This window comes from Vicia villosa, linkage group LG1 (assembly GCF_029867415.1).
Source record: "Vicia villosa cultivar HV-30 ecotype Madison, WI linkage group LG1, Vvil1.0, whole genome shotgun sequence".
In the NCBI taxonomy this organism is placed as follows: domain Eukaryota; kingdom Viridiplantae; phylum Streptophyta; class Magnoliopsida; order Fabales; family Fabaceae; genus Vicia; species Vicia villosa.
The window spans coordinates 165,896,981-165,905,895 of NC_081180.1; the positions used below are offsets into that span (position 1 = coordinate 165,896,981).

An 8,915-nucleotide genomic window follows, 5' to 3' on the forward strand; every position below is an offset into this window, starting at 1 on the left:
GATACCCGGGTTCAAAAAAATTTTTCCCCAGACGAGGGTACTCAAGCAAGACAAAAGATCATCAACGATCACAATACATTCATGTCCAGCTGACTAGCGGGAATTTATTTTTCCAATTAGAAGCTTGACATCACATTCATACATTCACATATTCACACATTCATACATTCATACATACATCACATTCATACATCATACATCATACATCATACATCATACATCATACATCATGCATCATGCGCATATTCATACACAACATAACATGCATATTTCTCCGGGAATATCTCACATTTACATGCATCATAAACATTGCATATCACTAACTTGATTTTTCAGGTAGGCAGATATCTTCAACAAAGATGTTCTCAATCACATGCCGTGTTCACCTGAATTCCACGAACGGTTCTCTCAGATATAATCAAGCCGAAGATTCATTCTGATCACTTACCAACTCAAAAACAAGCATTACAGATCTAAAGCGATACCTCAAACGGTTCCAAAACGATCTAGCATCACAGATCTAAAGCGATACCTCAGACGGTTCCAAAACGATCTAACATTGCAGATCTAAAGCGATACCTCAGACGGTTCCAGAACGATTTAACATTGCAGATCTAAAGCGATACCTCAGACGGTTCCACAACGATCAACTTCCAAAATCTAAATCGGAAAAACTTTGGACAAGTTCCGTAGCAATCATCCTCCAAGACTTAAAGCGGTAACCTTGGACGGTTCCGAAACAGTCAACACAAAGACTTTCAAATCCTTCATCAAGATATAATCAATGGATTCATTCTGATGAACAAACCATCAACCCATTCACCAGGTGGCATCTGAAAGCCCATCTCAGGTAATGTTTCAATCTGCCAACAACATTTCGCAGACGACATTCAAAGGCCACTTCCAACATCTCTTCTGATCAAGGTAAGTGCAAATTTTCAGGGCATCTAAATATTCAATCATCTTCTACCTTCAGATTTCATACAATCTCTTCAGATTTAAGAAGATTGAATAGGGGCAACTGTTATACCCCAAAATTTGCCCACATATTTTTCAAGAAAACTCCAATCTAAAAATTAAGGGTCTCATATAATCATGGATTTTTATTTCAACAAATATCCTGACATATGAAATACTTAGTTTTTAGAATCTTTCTTATACAGTAATTTGGCTTGCAGTTGAATTTATTCTTACGCAAACACCAAATACTGTTTATTACTTCACACATGCTATTTATTTATTTACAGATAAATAGTACTGACACAATTGGTACAGAGTTAAATCTTTTTGCAGGCGCAGAATCAGGAAGCTCAGACTGTACTGGTAACAAATAGATTATTATTATCTTTTGTTTCCCACTAATTTTTGTACTATATTCCAATATTTGCAAAAATCTTTTCAAATCTCTTTTTCAAAAATCAAATCTCTCCTTTTTCCAACACTATCATACACTTTCTTTCAAATCTTACTTCCACTCAAATTTTCCTTTTGTACGGAATCACATCATTCCCCAACGTCTCTTTCCTTCTTTCCATTCTATAAATACCTCTCATTTTCTTCCATAAAATCTCACATCAAATTCCAACTCATCTTTCAAATTCCTAACTCATATCTATTTTCTCTTCTTCCCTGACAAGAATGGCAAAGTGGATAGAGACACTGTTTCTTACAGTCATCACCATTGCTACGGTGATCATGACTTTCTTCTGCCTGCATAGTCCTGAGGAGTGTGGACCTGCAATGGTTATGCTCCCAATCATCTACATGTTATTGTTCATAGCATGGGTCATTAATCGTCATTCTTAAAATTTGCCGTATTTCTTATTTCTTAAATGTACCGTTTATTCGTCGTACTGTTCAATATAGTATGTGATATTTGTACTGTCAGTATTAAATGTTGTACTATTTGTCATAATATTGCTTAGTTACTAAGATAATATTTTGTGTGTTTTCTGCCAGTCAAATATTCCTATTTCTGTGCATTAAATGATTTTCAAGGTTATTATCGGTAATTTTGCCTGCATACCGTAAATATTAGTTATTTATTATGTCTGTGTTTTTCTAACAAGTCATGTAAATAAACTTTCATTTTTCACATAAAACAAAAACAAAAAAAAAACAACAAAAAAGAAAATTAACTTTGACTGTTGATTTTTCACTCTAACTACTACGTCAATACCTGAACAGTCAGTCGACAGCCAAACTGCTGGCAGTACAATTCTCAGTGTTTTGTGCCATCAATCAAATCAATCTTTCACAATTCAAAATTCCAAGATTTTTGTTCAAAGAAGTCTTCTGAATATCACATGATTAGCAGAGACTCAACACTGCACAAAAATCAGGTACGCTTAACTGTCTCCTACACAAACAGTCCCTAATCAGGGTTTTTTCTTGTTTTTACAGGGGCAACAAGTTTTTGAGAGCTCAAATGGATTTCATATACATCCATATATCTCAAAGTACCATCATACAAATTTTCAAACTTCGAATCACTCAGACGCACCGTCAGCAGCTCAAACAGTCAACAGACGACCCGTTTGACCAAAAAAGTCAACAGACAGTCAAAAATGAAATTTTTTGTCAAAGTCCATATTTTGTCAAAGGATTCATCATTTGATCATTGGATGATCATAATTCATCAAGGAAAGATCAAAAATCAACAAAACCCTAAGATTCAAAATTAGGGTTTTTGCCTGAAAAGTCAACTCAACTTTGACTGATCATAACTCTCTCATCCTTCATCCAAAAAATTCAAACCAAAGCTTGTTTTGAAGGAAATTCAATTATCTTTCAAATGCCATTGATCCCATGGTCATTGGATTCACCATTTGAAAAATATGATCAAAGACATTACAGGTCATTTTCAAAGTCAACAAAAAGACACTTTTTTCAAAAGGACACACAAGGAGCTTCAAAAATCATTTTGACATGAGACCAAAGACATTGGTTAGAGGACTCTTTGAGGTTTCCAAAAAGTGAAAGATCTCCTTCATATGACAAAAATTGAAGGATTTACACCTTGTTGAAGTTGGCTAAATTTTGGTAAAATGCATGAAATCAACATTGCTCAAAAATGTATTTTTTTCCAAATGGGGCCAAGTTTTCAGCATTCAAACATCATTTCCATGTTACTATGGGCCTCCCACGACCAAGACTAAGCCCATACCTTTTTTTTATCCATTTTTGCATGATTTTATCTTACTTTAAGATTAAAATTAAAAGGAAAATGCATGGATAAAGGTTAGCTTACAAATCAAGCATGACTCACCTCAAAGAATCTTCATCTTTCTGCAGAGAATTGAAGGGCAAGGCAGGTGCATTGAAGGCAAGATGACTTGGTCAAGAATTCAAGCTTTTTTATATTAAAAAATGCAAAGTTTCAACAAAGGCAACTAAGACACATCTTAGCTTCATTTCTAAGCACACATAGCTTATAAATAAGCTATCTTAGTTCAGCAAAGAAGAGGACACGAATTCAGAAGCATAGCATAGCATATAACACTTGTAATCACTTCAAAAAATTCAAAGAAAAACTCAAATTCGAATTTGTAATTTCAGTCCATTTCAATACAAACTAAGCATTCATACACCTTCCTTAAACATCACTGAAACTATCTCAATCAATTACAAGCCTTGAAGCTCACTGAATCGAGCTACACAGGTCAAAATTTGTTCAAACTAAAATCAATTCGTATCTGGTTATTCACACATGTTTAACAAGATGTAGACATACTATTGAGTTTGGTTTGAGGTGTAGATCATTTCTGGAAACTTAATTGAACTTTGGACACGTATAAACGAAACTACCATTTTAGGGTTCATAGCTTCAAATTTAGGGCTTTCCAAATTAGGGAAAATTAGAAGTTCTAAATAGCACCATTAGATTCGTATGGACAAAACGAATTGAATGGTACCATCGCGCTAAATGTATGTGTGCGTTTGACCCTATTCGCTATTTTGCAGGTTTAGTAAGTAACCAATTACAGCGCTTTTGGTAAGAAAGCGCTATTAAAAGTCTTGTCTGAAGGTTGAAGACGAAGACGTGTCCCCCCCCTATTGGTTCTGACGCGCGCGCTTTTTTGAATATAACCCTTGGTTTCAGTGTTTTGCAGGCGTGTCATAAGTGATGTTCCCTCACCATCTGGACCATCTGATCTCATTTATGACTCATCCAACGCTCCAGATCACGCATGCACACCATGCTCCCTCACAAACAACCACACAGGATCAGTATCCTTTATTTCTATTTTATTTTCTATTTTTATTTTAATTTCTTTGTTAAATTAATTAAAAATAGTTTTAAAAATCCAAAAAAATACACAAAAAATATTTTTAGACTTCTAAAATAATATATTATTTTCTGAAATAAAAATATTTTATTTTCTTCAAAATTTCAATATTTTGCATAATTAATTAGTATATCTTTATATATTTGCTTTTTAATTATTCCAACCAATCAAAAAATCATAAAAAAAATTGTTCTTTGTATTAAATATTGTTTATATATTATAAACTAATTTTGTACATATTTTGAATAATTTTATCTTTAAGTTTTAATTATTTGTATAATTATTTGCATAATTATGTTTTAATTAACTTAAATCAACTTCAAATCATTTCAAAAAATCCAAAAAAATTAGTTTTGTTTTAAAATTAATTGACAAATATTTTGTACATATTTTAAACTTAATTTCTAGGTTTAAATCTATTTTCATCTTTTTTCTTCATTTTAATTTAATTAATCATGCATTAATTATAATTAAAATAAATCATAAAAAGTCCAAAAACATGCCTTTTATTTTTCTTGCAATTTAAATTCCTAGATAAATGTATAGGATGTCAAATTCATGTAAATAGGCTAGTTTACATTTCCTGCACAATCGATGTAATAGCGTAGATTTACTTTCCGCACTTTACATTTCCGCATTTTAATTTCCAGCACATATAAATTGCGTGTATGTCAAAGATAAAATTGAACCGTTAGATCACTAACTTCAAAGATAAATATCTGAATCCAATCACAATCACATTTGCACCTCTTCAGGTAATCCTTTTTCACAATCTTTCAAAATCAAAGTCAAAATTCCACTGTTTTGAGTACAAAATCGAACCTTGCTTTTATATCCGATGAAAGGATAGATTTTTAAAGGAAATAGGATAAAGACCTTACAACTCAGGGTAGACCTCCTAGTTTGCTTGCTCAAATCAAAACAAACAAAATTCTCATACACTGTTGACTTTTCAAAACTTTCAAAAAAGACAATACTTTGTATACATCCAAACACGGATTATTACAAAGTTAACGTTCTTTTCAAAACATCTTTCGAAAGATAAACAAGCATTTTGTATACATCCACACACGGATCATTACAAAATTCAAATTACAAAAGTATTTGAAACCACATATGAGCAATTTCAGAGCAATTGAAAAGTGATCGAAAAACAAATGAGCTAAGCAAACTTAAGAGCCCATGGATAACCATGGATACAAAGGGTGCTAACACCTTCCCTTTGTATAACCTACCCCCTTACCCAGAATTTCTTAAAGGTCTTTTTTCTGTTTCTTTTATAAACCTTTCCTTAATTGGATAAAATAAAAGGTCGGTGGCGACTCTGTGATATTTTCAAAAATGCGAAAGCATTAAGCGACAAAAAAGAGTCAGTTCACGTATCTCTACAGATCAGAGGTATGGCCCGGTATTAAAAAAATCGGAGGTCCACAGATGCATTCCATCATTCATCAAATCAATACTAGATTCAATTCTTGACTTAATTGTTTTACATATGATAATGAATAATTAGGTTTTTGAGGAGTTGTACGAAGCAGCGGTGAATGGGATCGTAGAGGTGTTGGCGTCTGTATGCAAGACTCACAATTTGCCACTAGCGCTAACATGGGCTCCTTGCATACAACAAGGAGGAGGAAAAGGTATTACCGGTGGTGGTGGATGCAGTGTTTCGATTACAGTTCCAACAGATCAGATGAACAATAATAATCATATGATGATGAGTTGCATATCGACTGTTGATTCAGCTTGTTATGTTGGTGACATGGAGATGTTAAGATTTCAAGATCAAGTCCTTGTTGAAGATGTTCTTCCTTGTTGAAGATGTTCTTCCCCTAGGGCTCAAGTCTCTATAATAATTTTCAACAATTACACTGTGAAAATACAACTATTGAAGACAATTTGGGTATTCACTTCTTTTTGTTTTTTAATAGTTATTACAAATTTGTTTGTTTGAGTGTTTTGAATAATTTCTCTATTTTGAAATTTTTTTTTTTGCATCAGGGACAGAGAACTTACTATGGTTTAAGCAGTGATATTATAATGAGTGGTAGAAAAAAGAAATTTTGTATTGAATACAATATCAAATCTATCTGGAGACCTATTGCAACTAATGCTACTTCTTCTGAAGGTTTGTCTTTTTCTCTCATGTACTATTAGCGAACCAATTTTTCGATAGTGCCAATAACTTCGCTTTATGTTCATGATACATGCGGTTTCTTCTATATTACATGACAATGACATGACTTTAGTATTGTGCTTTGCAGAAAGCTCAATAGCGGCTACGACAGTTGAGTAAGGCGCTATCTCAAATGAGCATCTCATGAAGGTAGCTGCATATGAGGTTCAGAACCAGCAGTTTGTGATGAACAATGATGGTTATGTGATGCACAGTGAGAACGAGGGTGAGAGTTTCAATTGTGAAATAAGGGATTTGGAAGAGTTGTTAAAGCTGAATCCCATAGCATAGAATAATAGCTTCTCCAGTCTTGGATTTCACTTCACTGCTGTTACTGAAAAACCTGTTTTCTCTCTTCTTTTTTGAAGGTATCTTCTAGGTTTAGTCATACCAAGCCATGTTACTTTCTTCATAAAACAAGGTTAGAGAAGATACTTTCTTCTAGGTTTAACATTTTTATTCAGATTTGGTATTAATGGATCCGTTTTTGTATGTTAATTGTATGCACTATGTACTCTTTTGTCAGATTGTTATCCTCTGGAACTTCGATTATCGCTCGAGCAGCAGCACCTGTTACTGATGTGCAGGTATTCAGTGTGATCAACTTAGGTGACTGTCATTATTTGTGTGTGAATGGCCAAAGCCAATAGTTCATTTCTATAATGCTTCTGGACTGCTCATTGATCGGTTAGATTTTTTCTTTTCGTATCTTTTCTGCGGAGAACAGGATGGTAATCAAGGTGAGGCTGATACCGTTCCGACCCCGATAGTTATAATTGACCAAGACTCTGATCCAAATGCAACTGTGGTGAAGATAACTTTTGGTGACCGGCTTGGAGCTCTTCTTGACACAGTATGCTATTTTCTTAGTATATTTTTGTCTGCTTATCTGTTGATTTTCTTAGACAATAATATTGTTATATTGTCGATATAGAATTTGTACGGTATGTAATTTCAGTAACGGAAAAATTTGTTGGTAGCAGCAGCACCAACAAATTTGTTTCTTCAATGGCAGATCTCAAGTCCACATTCTTGAATGTCTACTCTGTTCTCAAATCTGAGCTTCTCAACGATGCTGCTTTCGAGTGGTCTGACGATTCTCGTCAATGGGTTGACAGGGTATCTTATTCCTTTCATCTTTTTTCTTCTTCGTTTCTTTTATCAACTTATCAGTGCCTCTAATTCAATTATCGAATTTGGAATTGTAGAAAATAATAATTGAATTTATAGTTTGTTTGTGTAGTGGATGTGTTTTGGATGTTCAAACTTGTTATCATTTAATTTTGAGGTGAAAGTGATTAATTGGTTTGATTAATTTAGTGGATCAATTACAAGACTCTTGTGATTACGTTGAATTAATTTATTTTTTTCAAATTATTATTGGTTTAATTTATTTATTTTTTAAAATTATTATTGGTGTCGAAGTCTCAATGTCAGGATCAGGATCGTGTTTTTGGTGTCTGCGCTTCATAGGATATGTTTGTCAGAGTGGAATTGGACTCGAGTTTGAATATTGTGGATGATATAAATGTGATTTAGGGTGAGCTAGTTTCATAAGCGGAGATTAGTCGTCGGTTAAATCGGTTAAAACTTCGCCATAATGACTAGTTTTTCTGAAATTAATACTAGGTATTAGATTATGTGACATTGTATTGATTGAAGATTGAGAAACTTAATGGTTTCTTTTGCGGCTTCTGTGTGTGTGAGAGAGATTTCATCTTTACTATGCAAAGATGATTTTTAAGTTTATGGTAATATTATCTAATTATGGGATAAATCTGTGAAATATATCTATGACATGTTTTGCAGTGATCAGTGAATGTATGAGTTATTTCCCTGCCTTTGTACTTGCAACATGTTCAAAGAATGTGATTTTGTATCTTGTGGAAAGTTGGACATGGTTTTGTACTTTGGATGCTCCTTTTATGTTTTCACGAAAATTTAACCATAATACTCTGATTTATCTTATCCATATGCAGCTGCTATTTCATTGAAACATGAAAAAGGTGTTTTTGCTGTCTCTCTGATTATGTTTTGTACTGTAATTATTTCTTTATAATTTATTATCTATAATTGTTTCAATTACTAACATTTCTAATGCTTTGTAGGATAAGTTCACTTGCCCCTTGATGATAATGATGAAGATAATAAGCAACTTAAGAAGCATTGGCATAAAGACATAGAAATGTTGCCAAAACAAAAATCAAAGAAGAAGAAGAAGAAAACTTATATATGAAGAAAGTGTTATGACTTAGTTAAAATATAATTTTTATGTGTATGATTTTATAGTACTTGAAATATTATGACTCAACATAATTTTGTATACTTTTTGGTTAATATTAAAAATATTTTGACTTAGTTAAAATATGATTTTTATGTGTATGATTTTACAGTATTTGCAATATTATGACTGAAAATGAAATATAACTAAATGGTGTATATGAAATAGG

General features: G+C 32.9%; 1 long non-coding RNA gene across 2 annotated transcripts; it reads left to right on the forward strand.

Moving 5' to 3' along the window:
• The first annotated feature begins 6,363 nt into the window (after positions 1–6,363).
• On the forward strand, positions 6,364–7,398 carry LOC131619992 (uncharacterized). 2 transcript variants are annotated; one of them, XR_009288983.1, is made up of 5 exons: positions 6,364–6,417; positions 6,554–6,691; positions 6,834–6,886; positions 6,992–7,052; positions 7,193–7,398. It is a non-coding gene; the product is annotated as an uncharacterized LOC131619992 (long non-coding RNA). The 2 variants fall into 2 exon arrangements; XR_009288982.1 differs by lacking the exons at positions 6,364–6,417; positions 6,554–6,691 and having other exon boundaries at positions 6,763–6,886; positions 7,193–7,390.
• Positions 7,399–8,915: the final 1,517 nt, after the last annotated feature.